Genomic DNA, 13,324 nt, shown 5'->3' with positions numbered 1-13,324 from the left:
ATATGTGTTGGCCCCCCTGTCAAGAGTGCTCCGAAATGACTATAAGGGCATGAGGACTGCAACTGGTGAAAGCTTGTTTGAAAAACTCTTTAGGGCTGAAAAAGGCAGAGTGTCCTGAGAATTGCTTCCTCATGAGTAGGCTATCTCATTTCCTTGCTTGAGGGTAGACAAGAAATCATCCTGTAATTTCCACATTGAAAATCAAGAAAAGACAGAACCTTTGATTTTATTTTCTTGTTGTTGTTGTTGTTGTTGTTAAAGTCACTGAGCCACCATACAATACCTCATTAGCTTCTGAGGTAGTGCCCAATTATTCATCAGTTGTGTATCAACCCCAGTGCTCATCCCATCGCATGCCCTCCTTTATGCTCCTGCCCAAATTACCCCATACCCCCACCCACCTCCCCTCCACCAACCCTCTGCTTCTTTCTTAGGTAAGAGCGTCTCATCCTTTTTCTCCCTCTCTGGTGGCTTCCCATTCCATTTTCCCTCCCTTCCCCTGGGATTTTCAAATGGCTTCACGCATAGGTGGATCTGAAGACACAGGGCAGGGGATCACAGTGGGCGTTCTTTCAGTGATGTTGTTTTGTATCTTTCCGTGTTTGACCGCCTTTCCCTTTTCCTGGGAATGACCCATTCCAGTGATGTGTCCATTGTGTCTGGAGGGACGGGGGTCCTTCCCTCTTGCTCAGTGAGTTCGGATCCTGAAGCAGGTGTCAAGAGATCCTCCTCTGTGTTACTGTGCAGTTGGTGCCATTTCGGGGCCTCCGTTTCCTTCTTTGTGTTATCCAACCCCCCCCCCTCCTTTTTTCTTAAGTGTCTGTTTTGTCTGGATAGAGGTATTCCTACCCTTGCTTCCTTTGGCATCATTTGCATGACAGACGCTTCCCCTCTGCTCAGTTTACATCTGTGTTTTGGTCTTCTGGGTCAGGTGATTTCCCTATTTCAGGTAAGTGATTGGAACATGGGTGTGTCACGTGGTGGATGTTGGAAACCAGGGACTTCAGAACCACCTGAACCTAACAGTCCCCTTGGCCAGCAAGGAAAGTGTGGGAATCTCTGGTTAACATATGAACCTTTATCTTGGCAAAAGTGAACCAATCTCTGCTCCATCAGTCCCCAGCCAGGGAGCAGTGGCTACCATGGATCTGACCAATTGGCTGGGGCCTGGAGGGCACTGCTTCCTTATCAAGAACTATGTAAGAAAATGCAGGAAGCCTGACATCCTAGCTCCTAGGTCAGCATAGATGTGAATAGAGCCAGTCCCAGTTGTGGCCCTAAATGTACACCTCCCGGTTTCTTATTTTCCCCAGCAGATCCATAAAGAGCAGGGAAACGGAATCCAGAGATCATAGACAACAATCCCAGGAGGATTCCAGTCTTCGTAAAGCATGAACCTAGAGAGCCTAAAGGGAAACTGTGTCCAGAATGTCCTCCCTTCCATTGACAAAATATCTTCCTCGGGTTTTGTGTCTTCCACAAGCGGGACTGGATCTCTTTACATGTTTTTCCCCACTTAGTGCTGATGCAATTCCAGAGACTGAACTCGACAACTGTCAGTTCCAAATACTGGGTCCAAACCAACACAAACACAAGCACAAACACCATATCCCAAAGGAAAGAAGACATAGTCCTCCTTGCTTTAGAGTGGAGAAAAGCAGCCCCTCTCCTTGGCACCACATAGTTCTGGAGAGTGTAAGGCACGCTCATGGACTCTCCAGTTCAGTGTTTGTTGCCTTCCTGGGGAAGGACCTGCAACCTCTCCATCTAGGAGTCCTGAGGGCTATCTCTGCTGTTGGCTCACCTGCCTGACACTGAAATAAACCTGTCCTCTGAGGAAAGGGGATTTGGAGGTGCCACCTGTAGCTAGAGAGGAGGGCTGGCCCTTCCTCTACCTGCCACTTTGAAAAGCTGATGACTCTTTAAGATTTTTGGATTCAAGAAGCAATAAGAGAGTCTCTACATGTTACACAGTACCGTCGGAAGTAAAACAACCAAAGCACACTCGTGGGCTAGAAGAGGAAAAAAATATAAACCATTTAAATATATTAAATATTGCCGCCCCCACAATAAGTCATTAAGTCTGCATTGTGCAGATGTGGCCCATGCAGCACAAGTACCCCAGCTGCCGAGCGGGAATCCTTGCTCGGGCACTGGCAATGGGTTCAGCCCTGATGTTGGCTGTGACCAGGTGTCCTGGTGCTTGTGTTCTGCTGGCAGGACAGGATGTAGCTAGGGACAGAGAGACAGCTGTGTGTTGAGGAGCAGCTTGCATTCAGGAGTCCCTCCCAGGGTTTTTCCACAGCTGGAGTCTGGCACCCCAGCAAGGAGGCCTGAGGCTGCCCAGGGAGCCCTAGAAGAAGGATCCCAGGTGGGGTCAGCAGAACGAGTCCACCCCGACCCTCACCCAGCTCCTGAATGGGCCTCACCTCTCATCCTCGCTGAGCCGCTCCACAGACCAGAACCAGGCCGAGAATGGATGCTGGGGCTCTAGGCAGTAATTCTCTGCCGCCGCCTGGAGCAGCATGATGTCCATGAGGACTCGGTATTCCTGGGCCGGGAGAGAGGCACAGGATGCACACCGAGCCTGGGTGGGGAAGCTACAGGGCCAGGTGAGGGCTGAGCAGCGGGGCAGGGGACCGGTCCTGGGTCTTGGCACACAGGACCACCCTCCTGCATGCAACTGGATGCGGTCCCAAAGTGTTCTCAGAGGCAAGTAGAATTAGCCCCTCCTCCGGGCAGTTCTGCTTGATGCCTTTCTGGATCCCCACTGACTAACTAGATGGGTCTTCCACTGCTTTCTTAGCAACCTGTCCCAGGAAATGGGAGATGGAGGGGAGTGGATGGAGCCAAGGAATGTTCTTCCCAGGGGCGTTTCTGATAGGGGCTGCCTCCCCTTCCCTACAGGAAGTGCCATTTATGCTCACCTTATTCTTTTTGGAGTGGTTGATTTCATTCCCCTGTAAAGGAGACAACCATTTTTCCTTAGAAATAGCCACTGGTCAGGACTAGCATCTTACACACCCCCTTTCTTAGGCTATGCGTAGGCCAGGAGGGGGCCACTGAGACACAAACAGTGAGACTGGGGTCTAGAGCAAGCCCTTGGGTCCAGAGAATGGAAGATTTGTGATCCTTAATAGGGCTCCAGGTCTGCACCCTGCAGCACAACATTCTGGGATGACAGAAGGGAGCTGAGAAGCCTCAGGCAGGCAGGGGGTTTACGGGTTCCAGACCTGTTGCTGATGTGCAGGGTCCTAACTTCACTCTTCACCACAGGCAAGCTCTGAGAGGCAGGCTGCAGCCCATTCACACAGAATGCATGCAGCTTTGCCTTTAGGAAGCTCTGGTGCTTCACCCATCTTGGGCACCCGTGTAGGTGCAGACTCCCTTCCCTCAGCACTGAGATGGGCAAGAGACCCCTGTTCACATGGGTGGCTGTGAGGCTGTCTGGAGGAGAGGTTTCCTAAGTACACAGAGCTCAGTGCTCAGTATAAGGACACGCTGCTACCAGTTCTCTGGACTCTGGTAACTCCTCCACAATCCTCAGGCTCACCCACCTCCAGGTAGTCCTCCATTGCAGTTTCCAACATCACCAGGTCAGTGAGGAAAGGACCAAGGTACAGGACGACACCCTGTGTCATGAGGGGTAAGTTTGGGATGAGTCCCTGCTCTCTGGTGCCCACAGGGGTCCTCGCCTGAAAAGCCTTCAGCGTCCTGGCCACCCCAGCTTCTCCCATGGAATGGACGCTTAGTTGCTTCCTCTCAATTCTCTTTCCTTCACCCTCTCAGAACATCAGGCTCCTCCTAATCCCCTCCAGGGCCTGCTTTTTGAACTTTGAAAATTGCAGGGTATGGAGCCCTGGGCCCCTCCCTAGCCACAAATCAATTCTCTAAGCAGCCTGCTAGGCCTCCTCCTCATCATTTGGAAAGAAGACATTGAGAAAATGTGGCAACAGGAGGTGGAGCTGGAGTCGCACGTCCATCCTGTCCTGATTTGGAGGTGCCCAGCATTCAGGGAGCAGCCCTGCTCCTCTGACCTTGGAGCCCCTGTCCCTCAGGCACACTCACCTTCTTCGCAGCCTCTTCCGCGCTCTCTGCAGCTGCCTCACCAGTGTGGCAAATTTATTCTAGCGCTGCTCCTGGAGGGCCAAGGACAAGATCCTTGAGAGCAGAATAGCCTCAATCTCCTTGCGCCCACCGTCTTTGACTTCAGACCCTAGACATCTGACCTGCATCTGCTGACACCAATGCTACATTACCCTGAAGCATGCCATGAGTCCTTCTAGAACAATCTGAGCTCCTCCATTTAGTTCACATGTGACCTTGAGCTTGCAGCATCCCCGGCCTTAGCTTGTTTTCTCATGGGCAAAAGGGAGAAACGACCTACCTCCCATGGTCTCCTGAGGACTCAAAATCCTATTACGATCATCATTTTTGTGGCCCACAACCCATCCCCACTCCATCTGTGAGAAGAGGCCTGTCCTCTGGGCTGTCCGCATTCTTATGGGCCCCCATGGGGACCATCTGGATGGACACAGAGCGACCTGAAATCTAGCCTAGGGAGTCTGGATGGGCAGCACCAGCTTGCCCCAGCCCCAGGGGGAATCTTCAGCCCAGGCTGTCAGCACATTCATGCCAAAGGCGTCCGCTCCCCGAGGAATGCTTCAGGCCATTCCCTACTTCATCCACACATGATCATGCCTCCTCACACCCCTCCTGTCTTTCTAGCCTTGCACCTTCCGTGCTACCTTGATGAGTAGTTCCCTGCCCTGGGGCTTGTCTTCTCTGCAGAGCTTCTGGAATGTGTGGAAGCTCTTCCTGAAGAGAGGGAAAGAAGTTAGGCTCAAGGGAGGCCTAACGTGGCAGGGTAGAGTGCGAGTCCCTTTTCTTGGAGAACCCCCACATGTCCCACGGGCTGGCTGAGGGCTTTCTCTGGGCTGCTCTGAGCCCTGAGGTCTTCGAAGGACATGGGAGGGAGTCCTCCTGGGCGTCCTCCTGGGCGTCCCTTCCCAGCTTCATTGAACAGCTCGGTTTGGGTGGGGTTTGGGTTGAACCATGGGCAGAGAGTTCCGTGGCTGCCAAGTCACCACGTGGAAATTCGGAATTCAGCTCAGCCCAGCGTGGGGCATGGAGGCAATTGGATTTCTCAAGCAGGAGACATGGTGGCCTGTTCCCCAGGAAGGCTGAGAGAAGCAGCCCCAGGCCCAGGTGCTTTGGTCAGGGTTGGCTGCCTCCCAGGAGGTCCAAGCTGACTGAAGAGGAAAAGGACAGGCCTGTGGGAGATCCCGCCTCCATCCTGGTCCCTCCCTGGAGAGGAGCCTAGTCACTTGGAGACGTGGTCCCATGTCCTCTTGAGGCGGTGAATGGAGACACTCTGCAGAGCCTCGAGGATGGCATGCAGGGAGGAGTAGTTCCCCAGGACCTGACAGGCCTGGGGGCGGGAAGAGAAGGAGTTGTCAGTGGGAGAGCAGGAGCCCTAGATGCTCGAGAGCTTCAGTGCCCCCCTCAGTTTACGGCTCCCCGCCCGGATGAAGCTGAGGTCCAGGGAGCTGCAGAAGGGCACAGGTCAGCCCTCCAGAGGAACACTGCTGGCGAGAGGGAGGACTTTCCCTCACCGCCAAGACGGAGTCCCTTGGGAACTGAGTGTCCCAATGTTGGGCCGTGCCCCCGGGAGGAAGAGCCTAGGGACCCCAGGTCTTAGAGCAGGGCCTTCCGCCCTGAGAAGGGAGAAAGACAGAAGAGCTGTTGCCGAGGCTCAGGAGAGCCTCAGGGAACTGGGCCTCCCATGGCATACCTTGGCCACCCGGATCCAGTGGTCCACCACCACGGCCCTGTCCCGGGCTGTCATGCTTGGGTTGCCAAGGCACGTGGTGACGATGCAGCTGGCCACGGCATTGAACTGGGCGATGGTGGCCCGGACCGTGGGTGCCAGGTGCTCGTTGCCAGGCCTGTTCCTCCGGGACCAGACGGAGCCCAGGCACTGATGGGGCACCACCTTCTTGAACAGCTCCTAGGGGACAGGGGGAGGTTTGTTGAGCCACACACATGTTCGCACATGCAAGACTCATGTCCTCGGGAGGGGTCCCAGGTCAGAGCTGGAGCTCAGGAGGCTGCGAATGTGGCCTGAGCCTGCTGAGAGAGCCTGGATTCCATGCCACTCTTTTTCTCTGAGGGAAGCCAGTGCAGGGTGCCCCAGGAGCCAAGAGAGGCAAGGGAAGGGAGGAAGGCATGTGCACCCTGATCATCCCAAGTCCAGGGGGCCACTCTAGGTGGTGTTCCCAAGGGGGCATCTTCTCCTGCAAATGCTCATCCTGGCGGTCCCTGTCTCCTTTCAGGTGCCCCTTCTCACATGGCTAAAAGCACGGCGTTCTGTGTCTAGCCTGTCCTTTAGGACACATCAGATGCCTAATCCAGGTTGAGGGTGCTCAGGCTCCCAGGCAGATGGATGGGTGACTCATGGACATGACTGCACACAGGGAGCTGCCCTCCTCCCCCCGAGGGACCAGAGCCTTCCCATTTATGGTCTCTTGGTTCTGACTCATTGCATCTACGTGGTACCTCTGCCTCAGTCCTTTTCAGTGTCTGTTTCCACAGTCCACAGCTGGACAGTGAAAGCTCAGGTCTAAAAACCCTGATGGGTTTCCGCGGTTGGTAAGGGATGGAGGTGAGATCTGTCCCCACATCCTAGGAGTCCACATCAGGGAAAGGGAGGTACAGGGCAGCTGAGAGCCCTAGAAAAGCTTGCCCTGCCCTTCTACCCTGAGGGCCCAGATGCTCCCCACATCCATGTAGGTGAGTTCCTCTGCCATCAGCTTGGGTTGGAATTCTAGGAGGTCAGGCTTCTTCTCTTTCAGCTCATTCTTGTGTTGGCTAGAAGCCTCTGGTGTTGCAGTGGGCTCAGTGCCAACTGGGATAGCTGGAGTGAAAACTTCCCTGCAAGCTGATCGCCTAGCTGCTGGGCTTAGGAACTGCCACCCATACAGGACATGGAGCCCCTGTCCCAGTTCTGGAGCAGCAGAGGAATACGAGGCTGGCAATGACCCTGAAGGTGAGGGAAGATGCAGAGCCAGGATTTCCTCCTGTTCCATGAAATGCCCTTTGGCTGGCTCAGCTGCTTGAATGAGTCACAGAGCTGACACTGGGGCAGGAGAAAGGGAAAGTTTCAGTGACATCACTGACATTCTATGTGCCTTTCCCTAAACAGAACAGATCCCATGACCTTTCAAGGAATATCCAGCCCATGAACCCCATCCCATATGGCCTTCTCTGCTTGCAATGCCCCTTACCCTCCACCTCAGCCTCCTTGAGCTGCAGAAGTTCCTGCTGCCTCAACAGAATGGGGGTATGGGTGTTCAGGTCCTAGTCATGCCACTTGAGGTGCACATAGGCCCCTTTACCTGGACATGGGCACTGTGCCAGGACTGCCCAATACCCTGCAGTGTCTTCTCAGGCCAGGTTCCGACAATGGGACACAGAGTGCTAGGGCGAGTCATATGTGGAGCAGAGTCAGATACCTGGCTTTTTCTTTCCCACGCTACACCCCCAGAACCATTCTTTCTGTGTGGGCCCCACAGAATGACCCCCGCCCACTTCCAACCCTTCTGGAGCTGTCCTTGCTGACAGCTGACGAGGATGGATGAATGACCTCCCATAGGCAGGTCTTTTTCCCCCCTCAGTCATGCATCCTCCATGCAGGCCAGTATCAGGGATATATTGGAGGCCAATTGGTAAGTGACCTCATCCCCACACCGTTTCTCCTTGGCCCCACTTGTGGTGGTCATTGGAGGTGGACATTCAAAGGGGCAGGCAGAGAAAGAATGAACCACCCAAGGGATGGGTGTTTAAGGCACCATTTCAGCCCAGAGTGGGCTCTGCTTCCCAGGGAGCTTGGCAGCCCATCCACAGCTCTCTTGGACTCATTGGCTTCTTCACAGGAAGCTGCCCTATTAAGCTTTCCCATGGAAATCAAGACTTCTGGGAGATCCATGGTTCTGAATATCCCTCGCCAGCAACAACTCTTGTCATATCCCACCCTGCTCTGTAGAGGCAGCAGGCACTCCTTCAGGATCCAAAGACCTATTGTGTTCTTCCTTGATCTTAGAGTGCATCCTCATGGTTCCAATAGAGGTGGATCCATTTATCCCTTGAGTAGGCCACAGAGATGGCCCATCTGATGAACTCCAGACCTGCGTTCTTTGGATGTGGAGAGTGCCTATCTGACCCTCGGACATAATTTAGACCCAGACATTGTCTCTACTTTACCCATTCACTGCTTTTGGTGACTAGAGAGTGCCTGCATTCCTAGGTGCTTAAGACCCATGATTGAATGAAATCATCCCAAAAAAGACTTTGCAAATCCTGAGTGGCCTTTGGGCTGCTCTGCCTGTTCCCAGTCTCCCCTGAACTGGGCACTTAAAGGACCACAACCAGGACCAACTAGATGGAATACCAGAAGTCCTTTGCAAATAGAAAACCTGCCAGCTTTCCATTTCCTTTTCATACACCCAGAAGGGCCACAGACTTGTGAGGGTTGAGCCTGAATGCATCTTCCCTGGAGAGAGAAATGTTAAGTGGGAAGATGCCCAGCATGTCCAGCAGCCCTTTCTACAGAGCCAGGCCCCAGAGAAGCACATGCCATGTTTTCTCCCATAACTTCCCACAGTCGCCCTATGAGGTTCATCTTATTAGCACCCCCACTTTTCAGAAGAGGAAAAAGAAGTTCAGAGAGGTGCTTTAGCATTCCTAAGACATACAACTAGTAGACGGAAGGCTCCCCCTTGTGCTGTGTATGGAGTGAGCACTCACCTATTGAACTGCTGATCCTGAACCTGCTCAGCCTACCTAACCATCTGGTAGATGGATCACATTGTTTCGATGTTTGAGAAGCTTCTATCCCAGAAGGATAGGAGCAGGGAACATACACCATTTTGCACTGTGCCTTCTTTGAGCGCCAGCATTGTGCAGGCCTCATCCAGGGACAGGAATTATTTCTTTTCCACCAGGCAGACAAGGGGGTGGGTTTCGGGGGCTATGTAGTCAGCTTCAACGCCGTGAAACACCAGGAAAAGCAGTGTCTGGAGCTCAGACTGCATCCTCCCATCCCTTTGGGAACTTGTGCTAGATAAGGGACTTGAGAGTCCACCCAGAAAAAGGTTCTATGCTGAAAACCTAAAACCAAAAGGTCTTAGGCTTCCAAAGGACCATCTAGGCTTAAATGTCCTGGTGACTTCAACACGTTCTGTTAGCTGGACAATGATAGCATATCTGTCTCTTCATAGCCTGTGTGAAGAGCCGTGTGCCTTGGAGTCATGAGGAAAGAGCCCTACTGTAGAGAGGAGAAAAGAGAGGCTGATAATCTCCAAGGCTGCTCAAGATCATCAGCCCTGGACCTGAGAACTGTCCAAAGCATGGGCGGCATGGCCTTTCACCTATGCTGATGAGGCTTGGCCTGTTGATTTCAGGGGGAGAAAGATTCAGGGGAACCACCTTCCTTGGCAGGCTCCAGTGCAGCCAATTGTGTCTAGTCTGAGTTCTGGCCTTCCCCTTATCATCTCTTGGTCCACATTCCTTGGTCTGGGCCCCATCTTCCCACCCCTGTGGCTTCTACTCCCTTCTACAGACCCCAGGGCAGAGGGAAGAGCTCCCACAGGAACTCTCCCCAACTGTGGGTCTGGCCTGCTGGGACAGACCTCCCCCAACCTGGGGATGGCTTCATGACACCTTCTCCTTTTGCTGAGGAGGATGGAGCCTTCAAAGAACCCCAGCCTGAGTACCCTAAACCCTGGGCTCCAGTGACCCCAGGGCTCCCAGGGATCACTGACGGCCTTGAGCAAGTCCTGGCCCCCCACTGGGCTTGACTCTAGCTCTTCTCACTGGTCTGGGGCCCTAGCTCCTTTTGGTCACAAATGTCAAACATGCCCATGGCATCCTCCCATAGACCACAAGCTGCAAGGCAGCGGTAATGAACAGCCCAGCCAGTGGCTCTTCTGCTAGGGTGCCTGCCATGCCTAAACTCTCAGGCCTCAGGCCTCACTGTAGCCCAGTGACCACAGACTGGGAATTGCTCAGAAATATATACGACACCCAGATGGCAGATCTCAACAGGGGCAGACCTGGCCCTTAGCTTCACGCTACACCACACTCCTGCTTCTGGTCCCTCCCCAACACCTGCACCTGGCTCGATGCCCCACCCTTGGGAGCCTGCATTTGCCTGGCAGCTCCCCCACCATATAAGGGCCCAGCTAGCATGCACTGCGAGCCTCTTCTCATGGAGTTGGGTGGTCTTGGGCTCCTCCCTCCTCACCTCTCCCACCCCCCACCTGCACTTGCCCTTCCTGAGCAGGGAAGGAAGTTAGAGACCTGGACCTCTGGGTGACTTCCTCATGCTGAACCTGCGTGCCCAACTCACACATACTTCCCCCATCCCCCAGGCTTCATCTGGACAAGGCTGGTGAGCAGGGGAGCCTCACTGCCTACCCATCTGCTATGCCTTGACCTCACTGAGTCCTCACAGTGGAAATGTTGATTCACATTGAGGTCTTTTGGGGGCTGGGGTGTCTTCCTGTTGGCATGAAGCTGATAATTAGGAAGAAAAGTGGTCATAAGTAAGGCTGAAGGACACATTCATTCATTCAACAGATAGTATCCAGATCCTACTATGCGCTAGGCCCAAACCCTGATGCTGGCAATAAGTTTTATTTTTCTGTATACAGTAAACCTCCCGCAGCCCCGGTCCTCTGGTCAGAAACCTCTCACAATGTTCTCTTCCATCTCTCCAGCCTGCCTATGCCATGACCATTATCCAGGGGTCTGAAGGAAGGTGTGTGGACGCCTCCAAGTCCAGGCAGCCCCCTTCATCCAAAAGCTCTTCCTTGTCTAAACCCCAGAATTTCCCTGCCTGGCGACCCCTCAGACCCACCCAACTCGGGGGGCCATGGGAAAACCGTAGGCTAGGGGACCAGAGTGCAATAGGTGAGGCCCTGCTCGACCCTGACCAGCTGGCGGCCTTGCCAAGGTCACGTGGTGTCTTGGGGCAGGGCAAGGGAAGGAGAGAGGCATGACCGCCAACCATCCATTCCACACACTCGAGGGGCATGGCCCTTCCTGCAGAACAAATAAGCATTTCATCCCGGAGAGACCTCCGAGCTTCCATCTCCACCCATCACTACAGATGGCTGCTGGCAACAGTGTGGTGTTCTCCAGAGCAGTGTCTGGCTTTCTGGCCTGGCTACAGTTCCCAGAAAGCTGGGGCAAGTCGCTGCCCAGGCACAGCCTCCTGGGGCTTGGAAGGCAGGATGGAGTGTGCAGTGGGGAGCCTCCACCTCCCGGGCCTATGGAGGGTGGCTGTTGGGGCAGCTGGAGGAGCCAAGGGTGGGGGCCAGACTGCCTGGCTCTTCAGTAGTCATGGCTTCTGCCATGTGGCCTTCTGCAAGCCACTCACCCTCTTGAGCCTCAGTCTCCTCCTCTGTACAACCCGCAAAGAGAGGCCAACCACCAGACTGAGCAGGAACCGTGGGACTACATGAATAGCGTGGTGGGTAGGTGCTTATTCCCTCTGTAGTGGCCACCCAAGCCACCTGGTCAGACCACCCCAGAATCTCTGGTTAGTTTGTCAGAGTCTGAACAGCAGCGTCCAGGTGGGTATTGCTGGGGTCGGCACCCTCATTTGGGAAGAGATGGTAGTAGGGAGGTGAGAGGGTTGAGTTTGTGAGGGCCCTTGAATGTCTCTTGGGGAAGGTTCATTCTGGAGGTAGCTGGGAGTGGCGAGGAGGGGGTGAACAGGGATACCATCTGTGTCCAACACCAGCGGTGGTCTCCAAGGTTGCATAGGGATTCTAGAATCAGCTGAACCTTGCTGAGCTTCACTCCCCGGGGCCAGGTGGATGTGGGGGGAAGACAGAGGGGCCTTCCCAACCCCCTCAGATCTGGGGCCTCCCACCAAGAGTGTCAATACACCGCCCCCATCATCACTCAGGTGTCTTGGGCATCTTTCCTCACTCTACATGGTCTGCCTGCGGAAGCCCCGGGAGGGGCTGAAGGAGGTCGCTTGTGCTTCTTCTATGTTTTCAGCTCAGACATCCACTTGGGGTCCTGTCAGAGAGCTGAGGCAGGCTGGGTGGCCTCTGCATCCCCCAGAATATGGACCTGAGTCCATGTGCCGTCTGAATGATGCTGCGGATAACCCCTCCTACATGCACACCCCCACCTGCTCTTCCCAGATCCCACTCCATCCCCCCTCTCTCCAGGGGCTGCATCACCCCAAGTCCTCCCATGGGCCCAAGGATGTGGCGCTCGATCCATTGGCATCTCCATTTTACAGGTGAACAAACTAAGGCTTGGGGGGGAGGTGGTGAGTCTTGTGTGCAGGGCCTTCTTCCCCCTGCAACCCCACCACAAGGGACAGGAGGTGAATCCACCATTCCGTACAGCGGCCCGGAACAGGGCTCTGGACCTGGAGGGCCTGGGTTCAAATCATGCCTCTGTGCTTAGCTGCTGTGGGACCTTTTGCTGGAAGGTCCCTCTGTCGGAGCCTCAGTCTCCTCTCTGCAATAGGTGCCAGGATGAAGGACTTGAACAGATCCATGGTGCACGCCTCAGTGTGGGTCCCGGGCTGCCTGCTAGGGACCCAAGGACTGTACGGAAACCCTACAAGGCAAAAGGGTATCTGGGAGGGTGGCCCAGGATCATAATTGGGAGCATAAATGGGGTGGGGATGGTGTGGGTCTAGCAGCCCCTGGAGTAATGTTGGGAGCGACTGGCTGGAGGGACCAGGGATTCGAGCAAGAAGGGAGTCTGGGAGTTCCAGAGGGCAGGGCAGGGGCCAAGGCTCATTTGTGAGGAAAACCTCAGGTAGTTCTGTGAACCTGCAGAGACCTCGGGCCCAGTGACAGAGCCTCACATGTGGCCAGGAGGGGTGCCCCGCAGAGGATCATCATGTGTGGGAAGGAGCTGGCCCCCCCGCTCCCCTCCACCCTCTGCACCCTCCTTGTGCATCTCCCATGTGGGACCTGACTCACAGCTTCTAAGCCAGGCTTGCTTTCTGAGGGTGACAGCAGGAGCCAATGGGATGATGCCTTTAAAAACAAGGCTATTTGGAAATTTCCACTGGGTGTACAGTGGAGCCCCGCCCCCAGGCACTCTGTTTCCTTCATACCTAGAGCCTTCCAGGCCTCTAGCCCCTCTGAAGATTTAGGAAGCCAGAGGCCACAGAGGATCACTCTGGTTTTCCCCCTGCCCCAGCAAGGCCATGCATTCCCTAATTCTGAGGGTCTGTTGGTTTCATTGTAACTCATTTTTTCCCCAGCCAGTTACTTGGGATGCTCTG

The sequence above is a fragment of the Martes martes genome (genome assembly GCF_963455335.1).
Source record: "Martes martes genome assembly, chromosome: 9".
Lineage (NCBI taxonomy): Eukaryota > Metazoa > Chordata > Mammalia > Carnivora > Mustelidae > Martes > Martes martes.
Note: the sequence above shows the minus strand (reverse complement) of the source record.